The sequence below is a fragment of the Pituophis catenifer genome, unplaced genomic scaffold (genome assembly GCF_029215685.1).
Source record: "Pituophis catenifer annectens isolate HBS135680 unplaced genomic scaffold, rPitCat1.0.hap2 SCAF_43, whole genome shotgun sequence".
NCBI lineage: Eukaryota > Metazoa > Chordata > Lepidosauria > Squamata > Colubridae > Pituophis > Pituophis catenifer.
In genome coordinates, this window is record NW_027256923.1 from 240,391 (window position 1) to 253,326 (window position 12,936).

The window sequence follows — 12,936 nt, forward strand, 5'->3', positions numbered from 1 at the left end:
GAAGGTGGAAGAGGGAAGGAGAAGAAAATTAGAAGAGAAGGGGAAGGAGAAGAGAAGAGAAGAAGGAAGGAGAAGAGAAGAGAATAGGAAGAGAAGATTTATAAAACTTTTTAATTAAAAAAAAGAATAGGAAGAGAAGAGAAGAGGAGAAGAGAAGGTGGAAGAGGGAAGGAGAAGAAAATTAGAAGAGAAGGGGAAGGAGAAGAGAAGAGAAGAGAAGAAGGAAGGAGAAGAGAAGAGAATAGGAAGAGAAGATTTATAAAACTTTTTAATAAAAAAAAAGAATAGGAAGAGAAGAGAAGAGGAGAAGAGAAGGCGGAAGAGGGAAGGAGAAGAAAATTAGAAGAGAAGGGGAAGGAGAAGAGAAGAAGGAAGGAGAAGAGAAGAGAATAGGAAGAGAAGATTTATAAAACTTTTTAATAAAAAAAAAGAATAGGAAGAGAAGAGAAGAGAAGAGAAGAGAAGGTGGAAGAGGGAAGGAAAAGAAAATTAGAAGAGAAGGGGAAGGAGAATAGAATAGAATAGAATAGAATAGAATAGAATAGAATAGAATAGAATAGAATAGAATAGAATAGAAAAGAATACAATGCAATACAATAGAATGGAATAGAATAGAATTCTTTATTGGCCAAGTGTGATTGATAGAGATGTAAACAATATGATGATGATTAATACGCTTGTTAAGATTATTATATCTAATATAATATAATATTTTCAATAGAAGATATGTTAAGAGGGAGAAATGAATAATGCTGCTTCTTTAAACCAAATGTAAAAACGGACCCCAGGATGAGTTTCGGGATGAAATTCCATGTCTAGAAATGGTGTTGCTTCCACTTTTTAAAAATCAAGCCTTTTTGGTGCCTGGGGAAGAAAACGCGTGATGGCGCAGTCAGAAAAAACGCTGCCCAGGACCAAAAATTTTTCTTTGACTCAAATGTAACAACGGATACTAGAATGTGATTCGGGGTGGAATTCCATGCTTAAAAATGTTATTATTAGCTGTTTTTAAAAATCGAGTGTTTTTGCTGCCCGAGGAAGAAAACGCGTGATGCCGCGGTCAGAAAAAAGCCTGCCCAAGAGCAAAAAATTTTTTTTGACTCAAATGTAATAACGGATGCTAGAATGTGATTCGGGGTGGAATTCCATGCTTAAAAATGTTATTATTAGCTGTTTTAAAAAATTGAGTGTTTTTGCTCCCTGAGGAAGAAAACGCGTGATGCCGCGGTCAGAAAAAAAGCTGCCCAGGACCAAAAATTTTTTTTGACTCAAATGAATTAACGGATGCTAGAATGTGATTTGGGGTGGAATTCCATGCTTAAAAATGTTATTATTAGCTGTTTTTAAAAATTGAGTGTTTTTGGAAAAAAATTTTTTTTGACTCAAATGTAATAACGGATGCTACAATGTGATTCGGGGTGGAATTCCATGCTTAAAAATGTTATTATTAGCTGTTTTTAAAAATTGAGTGTTTTTGCTCCCCGAGGAAGAAAACGTGTGATGCCGCGGTCAGAAAAAAAGCTGCCCAAGACCAAAAAAATTTTTTTGACTCAAATGTAACAACGGATGCTAGAATGTGATTCGGGGTGGAATTCCATGCTTAAAAATGTTATTATTAGCTGTTTTTCAAAATCGAGTGTTTTTGCTGCCCGAGGAAGAAAACGCGGGATGCCGCGGTCAGAAAAAAAACTGCCCAGGACCAAAAAAATTTTTTTTAACTCAAATGTAATAACGGATGCTAGAATGTGATTCGGGGTGGAATTCCATGCTTAAAAATGTTATTATTAGCTGTTTTTAAAAATGTTAAGTTTTAACATTTAAAAATGTTAAGTGTTTTTGCTCCCAGAAGAAGAAAACGCGTGATGCCGCGGTCAGAAAAAAAGCTGCCCAGGACCAAAATATTTTTTTTCGACTCAAATGTAAGAACGGATGCTAGAATGTGATTCGGGGTGGAATTCCATGCTTAAAAATGTTATTATTAGCTATTTTTAAAAATCGAGTGTTTTTGCTCCCAGAAGAAGAAAACACGTGATGCCGCGGTCAGAAAAAAAGCTGCCCAGGACCAAAATTTTTTTTTTGACTCAAATGTAACAACGGATGCAAGAATGTGATTCGGGGTGGAATTCCATGCTTAAAAATGTTATTATTAGCTGTTTTTAAAAATCGAGTGTTTTTGCTCCCAGAAGAAGAAAACGCATGATGCCGCGGTCAGAAAAAAGCTGCCCAGGAGCAAAAAAATTTTTTTTTACTCAAATGTAACAACGGATGCTAGAATGTGATTCGGGGTGGAATTCCATGCTTAAAAATGTTATTATTAGCTGTTTTGAAAAATCGAGTGTTTTTGCTCCCAGAAGAAGAAAACACGTGGCGCCGCGGTCAGAAAAAAAGCTGCCCAGGAGCAAAAAAAATTTTTTCGACTCAAATGTAACAACGGATGCTAGAATGTGATTCGGGGTGGAATTCCATGCTTAAAAATGTTATTATTAGCTGTTTTTATAAATCGAGTGTTTTTGCTCCCAGAAGAAAAAAACGCATGATGCCGCGGTCAGAAAAAAAGCTGCCCAGGACCAAAAATATTTTTTTGACTCAAATGTAACAATGGATGCTAGAATGTGATTCGGGGTGGAATTCCATGCTTAAAAATGTTATTATTAGCTGTTTTTAAAAATCGAGTGTTTTTGCTCCCAGAAGAAGAAAACGCGTGATGCCGCGGTCAGAAAAAAAGCTGCCCAGGAGCAAAAAATTTTTTTTTTACTCAAATGTAAGAACGGATGCTAGAATGTGATTCGGGGTGGAATTCCATGCTTAAAAATGTTATTATTAGCTGTTTTTAAAAATCGAGTGTTTTTGCTCCCAGAAGAAGAAAACGCGTGATGCCGCGGTCAGAAAAAAAGCTGCCCAGGACCAAAATATTTTTTTGACTCAAATGTAACAATGGATGCTAGAATGTGATTCGGGGTGGAATTCCATGCTTAAAAATGTTATTATTAGCTGTTTTTAAAAATCGAGTGTTTTTGCTCCCAGAAGAAGAAAACGCGTGATGCCGCGGTCAGAAAAAAAGCTGCCCAGGAGCAAAAAAATTTTTTTTTACTCAAATGTAACAACGGATGCTAGAATGTGATTCGGGGTGGAATTCCATGCTTAAAAATGTTATTATTAGCTGTTTTTAAAAATCGAGTGTTTTTGCTCCTAGAAGAAGAAAATGCGTGATGCCGCGGTCAGAAAAAAATCTGCCCAGGAGCAAAAAAATTTTTTTCGACTCAAATGTAAGAACGGATGCTAGAATGTGATTCGGAGTGGAATTCCATGCTTAAAAATGTTATTATTAGCTGTTTTTAAAAATCGAGTGTTTTTGCTCCCAGAAGAAGAAAACGCGTGGCGCCGCGGTCAGAAAAAAATCTGCCCAGGAGCAAAAAAAATTTTTTTGACTCAAATGTAACAACGGATGCTAGAATGTGATTCGGGGTGGAATTCCATGCTTAAAAATGTTATTATTACCTGTTTTTAAAAATCGAGTGTTTTTGCTCCCAGAAGAAGAAAACGCGTGATGCCGCGGTCAGAAAAAAATCTGCCCAGGAGCAAAAAAAAATTTTTCGACTCAAATGTAACAACGGATGCTAGAATGTGATTCGGGGTGGAATTCCATGCTTAAAAATGTTATTATTAGCTGTTTTTAAAAATCGAGTGTTTTTGCTCCCAGAAGAAGAAAACGCGTGATGCCGCGGTCAGAAAAAAAGCTGCCCAGGACCAAAATTTTTTTTTTGACTCAAATGTAACAACGGATGCAAGAATGTGATTCGGGGTGGAATTCCATGCTTAAAAATGTTATTATTAGCTGTTTTTAAAAATCGAGTGTTTTTGCTCCCAGAAGAAGAAAACGCGTGATGCCGCGGTCAGAAAAAAATCTGCCCAGGAGCAAAAAAATTTTTTTTGACTCAAATGTAACAACGGATGCTAGAATGTGATTCGGGGTGGAATTCCATGCTTAAAAATGTTATTATTAGCTGTTTTTAAAAATCGAGTGTTTTTGCTCCCAGAAGAAGAAAACGCGTGATGCCGCGATCAGAAAAAAAGCTGCCCAGGACCAAAAATTTTTTTTTGACTCAAATGTAACAACGGATGCTAGAATGTGATTCGGGGTGGAATTCCATGCTTAAAAATGTTATTATTAGCTGTTTTTAAAAATCGAGTGTTTTTGCTCCCAGAAGAAGAAAACGCGTGATGCCGCGGTCAGAAAAAAAGCTGCCCAGGAGCAAAAAAATTTTTTTTTACTCAAATGTAACAACGGATGCTAGAATGTGATTCGGGGTGGAATTCCATGCTTAAAAATGTTATTATTAGCTGTTTTTAAAAATCGAGTGTTTTTGCTCCCAGAAGAAGAAAACGCGTGATGCCGCGGTCAGAAAAAAAGCTGCCCAGGACCAAAAAATTTTTTTTCGACTCAAATGTAACAACGGATGCTAGAATGTGATTCGGGGTGGAATTCCATGCTTAAAAATGTTATTATTAGCTGTTTTTAAAAATCGAGTGTTTTTGCTCCTAGAAGAAGAAAATGCGTGATGCCGCGGTCAGAAAAAAATCTGCCCAGGAGCAAAAAAATTTTTTTCGACTCAAATGTAACAACGGATGCTAGAATGTGATTCGGGGTGGAATTCCATGCTTAAAAATGTTATTATTAGCTGTTTTTAAAAATCGAGTGTTTTTGCTCCCAGAAGAAGAAAACGCGTGATGCCGCGGTCAGAAAAAAATCTGCCCAGGAGCAAAAAAAATTTTTTCGACTCAAATGTAACAACGGATGCTAGAATGTGATTCGGGGTGGAATTCCATGCTTAAAAATGTTATTATTAGCTGTTTTTAAAAATCGAGTGTTTTTGCTCCCAGAAGAAGAAAACGCGTGATGCCGCGGTCAGAAAAAAATCTGCCCAGGAGCAAAAAAAATTTTTTCGACTCAAATGTAAGAACGGATGCTAGAATGTGATTCGGGGTGGAATTCCATGCTTAAAAATGTTATTATTAGCTGTTTTTAAAAATCGAGTGTTTTTGCTCCCAGAAGAAGAAAACGCGTGATGCCGCGGTCAGAAAAAAAGCTGCCCAGGACCAAAATATTTTTTTGACTCAAATGTAACAATGGATGCTAGAATGTGATTCGGGGTGGAATTCCATGCTTAAAAATGTTATTATTAGCTGTTTTTAAAAATCGAGTGTTTTTGCTCCCAGAAGAAGAAAACGCGTGATGCCGCGGTCAGAAAAAAAGCTGCCCAGGAGCAAAAAAATTTTTTTTTACTCAAATGTAACAACGGATGCTAGAATGTGATTCGGGGTGGAATTCCATGCTTAAAAATGTTATTATTAGCTATTTTGAAAAATCGAGTGTTTTTGCTCCTAGAAGAAGAAAATGCGTGATGCCGCGGTCAGAAAAAAATCTGCCCAGGAGCAAAAAAATTTTTTTCGACTCAAATGTAAGAACGGATGCTAGAATGTGATTCGGAGTGGAATTCCATGCTTAAAAATGTTATTATTAGCTGTTTTTAAAAATCGAGTGTTTTTGCTCCCAGAAGAAGAAAACGCGTGATGCCGCGGTCAGAAAAAAATCTGCCCAGGAGCAAAAAAATTTTTTTTGACTCAAATGTAACAACGGATGCTAGAATGTGATTCGGGGTGGAATTCCATGCTTAAAAATGTTATTATTACCTGTTTTTAAAAATCGAGTGTTTTTGCTCCCAGAAGAAGAAAACGCGTGATGCCGCGGTCAGAAAAAAATCTGCCCAGGAGCAAAAAAAAATTTTTCGACTCAAATGTAACAACGGATGCTAGAATGTGATTCGGGGTGGAATTCCATGCTTAAAAATGTTATTATTAGCTGTTTTTAAAAATCGAGTGTTTTTGCTCCCAGAAGAAGAAAACGCGTGATGCCGCGGTCAGAAAAAAAGCTGCCCAGGACCAAAATTTTTTTTTTGACTCAAATGTAACAACGGATGCAAGAATGTGATTCGGGGTGGAATTCCATGCTTAAAAATGTTATTATTAGCTGTTTTTAAAAATCGAGTGTTTTTGCTCCCAGAAGAAGAAAACGCGTGATGCCGCGGTCAGAAAAAAATCTGCCCAGGAGCAAAAAAATTTTTTTTGACTCAAATGTAACAACGGATGCTAGAATGTGATTCGGGGTGGAATTCCATGCTTAAAAATGTTATTATTAGCTGTTTTTAAAAATCGAGTGTTTTTGCTCCCAGAAGAAGAAAACGCGTGATGCCGCGGTCAGAAAAAAAGCTGCCCAGGACCAAAAATTTTTTTTTGACTCAAATGTAACAACGGATGCTAGAATGTGATTCGGGGTGGAATTCCATGCTTAAAAATGTTATTATTAGCTGTTTTTAAAAATCGAGTGTTTTTGCTCCCAGAAGAAGAAAACGCGTGATGCCGCGGTCAGAAAAAAAGCTGCCCAGGAGCAAAAAAATTTTTTTTTACTCAAATGTAACAACGGATGCTAGAATGTGATTCGGGGTGGAATTCCATGCTTAAAAATGTTATTATTAGCTGTTTTTAAAAATCGAGTGTTTTTGCTCCCAGAAGAAGAAAACGCGTGATGCCGCGGTCAGAAAAAAAGCTGCCCAGGACCAAAAAATTTTTTTTCGACTCAAATGTAACAACGGATGCTAGAATGTGATTCGGGGTGGAATTCCATGCTTAAAAATGTTATTATTAGCTGTTTTTAAAAATCGAGTGTTTTTGCTCCTAGAAGAAGAAAATGCGTGATGCCGCGGTCAGAAAAAAATCTGCCCAGGAGCAAAAAAATTTTTTTCGACTCAAATGTAACAACGGATGCTAGAATGTGATTCGGGGTGGAATTCCATGCTTAAAAATGTTATTATTAGCTGTTTTTAAAAATCGAGTGTTTTTGCTCCCAGAAGAAGAAAACGCGTGATGCCGCGGTCAGAAAAAAATCTGCCCAGGAGCAAAAAAAATTTTTTCGACTCAAATGTAACAACGGATGCTAGAATGTGATTCGGGGTGGAATTCCATGCTTAAAAATGTTATTATTAGCTGTTTTTAAAAATCGAGTGTTTTTGCTCCCAGAAGAAGAAAACGCGTGATGCCGCGGTCAGAAAAAAATCTGCCCAGGAGCAAAAAAAATTTTTTCGACTCAAATGTAACAACGGATGCTAGAATGTGATTCGGGGTGGAATTCCATGCTTAAAAATGTTATTATTAGCTGTTTTTAAAAATCGAGTGTTTTTGCTCCCAGAAGAAGAAAACGCGTGATGCCGCGGTCAGAAAAAAAGCTGCCCAGGACCAAAAATATTTTTTGACTCAAATGTAACAATGGATGCTAGAATGTGATTCGGGGTGGAATTCCATGCTTAAAAATGTTATTATTAGCTGTTTTTAAAAATCGAGTATTTTTGCTCCCAGAAGAAGAAAACGCGTGATGCCGCGGTCAGAAAAATAGCTGCCCAGGACCAAAATTTTTTTTTTGACTCAAATGTAACAACGGATGCAAGAATGTGATTCGGGGTGGAATTCCATGCTTAAAAATGTTATTATTAGCTGTTTTTAAAAATCGAGTGTTTTTGCTCCCAGAAGAAGAAAACGCGTGATGCCGCGGTCAGAAAAAAAGCTGCCCAGGACCAAAAATATTTTTTTGACTCAAATGTAACAACGGATGCTAGAATGTGATTCGGGGTGGAATTCCATGCTTAAAAATGTTATTATTAGCTGTTTTTAAAAATCGAGTGTTTTTGCTCCCAGAAGAAGAAAACGCGTGATGCCGCGGTCAGAAAAAAATCTGCCCAGGAGCAAAAAATTTTTTTTTCGACTCAAATGTAACAACGGATGCTAGAATGTGATTCGGGGTGGAATTCCATGCTTAAAAATGTTATTATTAGCTGTTTTTAAAAATCGAGTGTTTTTGCTCCCAGAAGAAGAAAACGCGTGATGCCGCGGTCAGAAAAAAATCTGCCCAGGAGCAAAAAATTTTTTTTTCGACTCAAATGTAACAACGGATGCTAGAATGTGATTCGGGGTGGAATTCCATGCTTAAAAATGTTATTATTAGCTGTTTTTAAAAATCGAGTGTTTTTGCTCCCAGAAGAAGAAAACGCGTGATGCCGCGGTCAGAAAAAAAGCTGCCCAGGACCAAAAATATTTTTTTGACTCAAATGTAACAATGGATGCTAGAATGTGATTCGGGGTGGAATTCCATGCTTAAAAATGTTATTATTAGCTGTTTTTAAAAATCAAGTGTTTTTGCTCCCAGAAGAAGAAAACGCGTGATGCCGCGGTCAGAAAAAAAGCTGCCCAGGACCAAAAATATTTTTTTGACTCAAATGTAACAATGGATGCTAGAATGTGATTCGGGGTGGAATTCCATGCTTATAAATGTTATTATTAGCTGTTTTTAAAAATCGAGTGTTTTTGCTCCCAGAAGAAGAAAACGCGTGATGCCGCGGTCAGAAAAAAAGCTGCCCAGGAGCAAAAAAATTTTTTCGACTCAAATGTAACAACGGATGCTAGAATGTGATTCGGGGTGGAATTCCATGATTAAAAATGTTATTATTAGCTGTTTTTAAAAATCGAGTGTTTTTGCTCCCAGTAGAAGAAAACGCGTGATGCCGCGGTCAGAAAAAAATCTGCCCAGGAGCAAAAAATTTTTTTTTCGACTCAAATGTAACAACGGATGCTAGAATGTGATTCGGGGTGGAATTCCATGCTTAAAAATGTTATTATTAGCTGTTTTTAAAAATCGAGTGTTTTTGCTCCCAGAAGAAGAAAACGCGTGATGCCGCGGTCAGAAAAAAAGCTGCCCAGGACCAAAAATATTTTTTTGACTCAAATGTAACAATGGATGCTAGAATGTGATTCGGGGTGGAATTCCATGCTTAAAAATGTTATTATTAGCTGTTTTTAAAAATCAAGTGTTTTTGCTCCCAGAAGAAGAAAACGCGTGATGCCGCGGTCAGAAAAAAAGCTGCCCAGGACCAAAAAATTTTTTTTGACTCAAATGTAACAACGGATGCTAGAATGTGATTTGGGGTGGAATTCCATGCTTAAAAATGTTATTATTAGCTATTTTTAAAAATCGAGTGTTTTTGCTCCTAGAAGAAGAAAATGCGTGATGCCGCGGTCAGAAAAAAATCTGCCCAGGAGCAAAAAAAATTTTTTCGACTCAAATGTAACAACGGATGCTAGAATGTGATTCGGGGTGGAATTCCATGCTTAAAAATGTTATTATTAGCTGTTTTTAAAAATCGAGTGTTTTTGCTCCTAGAAGAAGAAAACGCGTGATGCCGCGGTCAGAAAAAAATCTGCCCAGGAGCAAAAAAAATTTTTTCGACTCAAATGTAACAACGGATGCTAGAATGTGATTCGGGGTGGAATTCCATGCTTAAAAATGTTATTATTAGCTGTTTTTAAAAATCGAGTGTTTTTGCTCCCAGAAGAAGAAAACACGTGGCGCCGCGGTCAGAAAAAAATCTGCCCAGGAGCAAAAAAATTTTTTTCGACTCAAATGTAACAACGGATGCTAGAATGTGATTCGGGGTGGAATTCCATGCTTAAAAATGTTATTATTAGCTGTTTTTAAAAATCGAGTGTTTTTGCTCCCAGAAGAAGAAAACACGTGGCGCCGCGGTCAGAAAAAAATCTGCCCAGGAGCAAAAAAATTTTTTTCGACTCAAATGTAACAACGGATGCTAGAATGTGATTCGGGGTGGAATTCCATGCTTAAAAATGTTATTATTAGCTGTTTTTATAAATCGAGTGTTTTTGCTCCCAGAAGAAAAAAACGCGTGATGCCGCGGTCAGAAAAAAAGCTGCCCAGGACCAAAAATATTTTTTTGACTCAAATGTAACAATGGATGCTAGAATGTGATTCGGGGTGGAATTCCATGCTTAAAAATGTTATTATTAGCTGTTTTTAAAAATCGAGTGTTTTTGCTCCCAGAAGAAGAAAACGCGTGATGCCGCGGTCAGAAAAAAAGCTGCCCAGGAGCAAAAAAATTTTTTTTTACTCAAATGTAACAACAGATGCTAGAATGTGATTCGGGGTGGAATTCCATGCTTAAAAATGTTATTATTAGCTATTTTGAAAAATCGAGTGTTTTTGCTCCTAGAAGAAGAAAATGCGTGATGCCGTGGTCAGAAAAAAATCTGCCCAGGAGCAAAAAAATTTTTTTCAACTCAAATGTAAGAACGGATGCTAGAATGTGATTCGGGGTGGAATTCCATGCTTAAAAATGTTATTATTAGCTGTTTTTAAAAATTGAGTGTTTTTGCTCCCAGAAGAAGACAACGCGTGATGCCGCGGTCAGAAAAAAATCTGCCCAGGAGCAAAAAAATTTTTTTGACTTAAATGTAACAACGGATGCTAGAATGTGATTCGGGGTGGAATTCCATGCTTAAAAATGTTATTATTAGCTGTTTTTAAAAATCGAGTGTTTTTGCTCCCAGAAGAAGAAAACGCGTGATGCCGCGGTCAGAAAAAAAGCTGCCCAGGAGCAAAAAAATTTTTTTTTACTCAAATGTAACAACGGATGCTAGAATGTGATTCGGGGTGGAATTCCATGCTTAAAAATGTTATTATTAGCTATTTTGAAAAATCGAGTGTTTTTGCTCCTAGAAGAAGAAAATGCGTGATGCCGCGGTCAGAAAAAAATCTGCCCAGGAGCAAAAAAATTTTTTTCGACTCAAATGTAAGAACGGATGCTAGAATGTGATTCGGAGTGGAATTCCATGCTTAAAAATGTTATTATTAGCTGTTTTTAAAAATCGAGTGTTTTTGCTCCCAGAAGAAGAAAACGCGTGATGCCGCGGTCAGAAAAAAATCTGCCCAGGAGCAAAAAAATTTTTTTTGACTCAAATGTAACAACGGATGCTAGAATGTGATTCGGGGTGGAATTCCATGCTTAAAAATGTTATTATTAGCTGTTTTTAAAAATCGAGTGTTTTTGCTCCCAGAAGAAGAAAACGCGTGATGCCGCGGTCAGAAAAAAAGCTGCCCAGGACCAAAATTTTTTTTTTGACTCAAATGTAACAACGGATGCAAGAATGTGATTCGGGGTGGAATTCCATGCTTAAAAATGTTATTATTAGCTGTTTTTAAAAATCGAGTGTTTTTGCTCCCAGAAGAAGAAAACGCGTGATGCCGCGGTCAGAAAAAAAGCTGCCCAGGACCAAAAATTTTTTTTTGACTCAAATGTAACAACGGATGCTAGAATGTGATTCGGGGTGGAATTCCATGCTTAAAAATGTTATTATTAGCTGTTTTTAAAAATCGAGTGTTTTTGCTCCCAGAAGAAGAAAACGCGTGATGCCGCGGTCAGAAAAAAAGCTGCCCAGGAGCAAAAAAATTTTTTTTTACTCAAATGTAACAACGGATGCTAGAATGTGATTCGGGGTGGAATTCCATGCTTAAAAATGTTATTATTAGCTGTTTTTAAAAATCGAGTGTTTTTGCTCCCAGAAGAAGAAAACGCGTGATGCCGCGGTCAGAAAAAAAGCTGCCCAGGACCAAAAATTTTTTTTTGACTCAAATGTAACAACGGATGCTAGAATGTGATTCGGGGTGGAATTCCATGCTTAAAAATGTTATTATTAGCTGTTTTTAAAAATCGAGTGTTTTTGCTCCCAGAAGAAGAAAACGCGTGATGCCGCGGTCAGAAAAAAAGCTGCCCAGGAGCAAAAAAATTTTTTTTTACTCAAATGTAACAACGGATGCTAGAATGTGATTCGGGGTGGAATTCCATGCTTAAAAATGTTATTATTAGCTGTTTTTAAAAATCGAGTGTTTTTGCTCCCAGAAGAAGAAAACGCGTGATGCCGCGGTCAGAAAAAAAGCTGCCCAGGACCAAAAAATTTTTTTTCGACTCAAATGTAACAACGGATGCTAGAATGTGATTCGGGGTGGAATTCCATGCTTAAAAATGTTATTATTAGCTGTTTTTAAAAATCGAGTGTTTTTGCTCCTAGAAGAAGAAAATGCGTGATGCCGCGGTCAGAAAAAAATCTGCCCAGGAGCAAAAAAATTTTTTTCGACTCAAATGTAACAACGGATGCTAGAATGTGATTCGGGGTGGAATTCCATGCTTAAAAATGTTATTATTAGCTGTTTTTAAAAATCGAGTGTTTTTGCTCCCAGAAGAAGAAAACGCGTGATGCCGCGGTCAGAAAAAAATCTGCCCAGGAGCAAAAAAAATTTTTTCGACTCAAATGTAACAACGGATGCTAGAATGTGATTCGGGGTGGAATTCCATGCTTAAAAATGTTATTATTAGCTGTTTTTAAAAATCGAGTGTTTTTGCTCCCAGAAGAAGAAAACGCGTGATGCCGCGGTCAGAAAAAAAGCTGCCCAGGACCAAAAATATTTTTTTGACTCAAATGTAACAACGGATGCTAGAATGTGATTCGGGGTGGAATTCCATGCTTAAAAATGTTATTATTAGCTGTTTTTAAAAATCGAGTGTTTTTGCTCCCAGAAGAAGAAAAACGCGTGATGCCGCGGTCAGAAAAAAATCTGCCCAGGAGCAAAAAATTTTTTTTTCGACTCAAATGTAACAACGGATGCTAGAATGTGATTCGGGGTGGAATTCCATGCTTAAAAATGTTATTATTAGCTGTTTTTAAAAATCGAGTGTTTTTGCTCCCAGAAGAAGAAAACGCGTGATGCCGCGGTCAGAAAAAAAGCTGCCCAGGACCAAAAATATTTTTTTGACTCAAATGTAACAATGGATGCTAGAATGTGATTCGGGGTGGAATTCCATGCTTAAAAATGTTATTATTAGCTGTTTTTAAAAATCAAGTGTTTTTGCTCCCAGAAGAAGAAAACGCGTGATGCCGCGGTCAGAAAAAAAGCTGCCCAGGACCAAAAAATTTTTTTTGACTCAAATGTAACAACGGATGCTAGAATGTGATTTGGGGTGGAATTCCATGCTTAAAAATGTT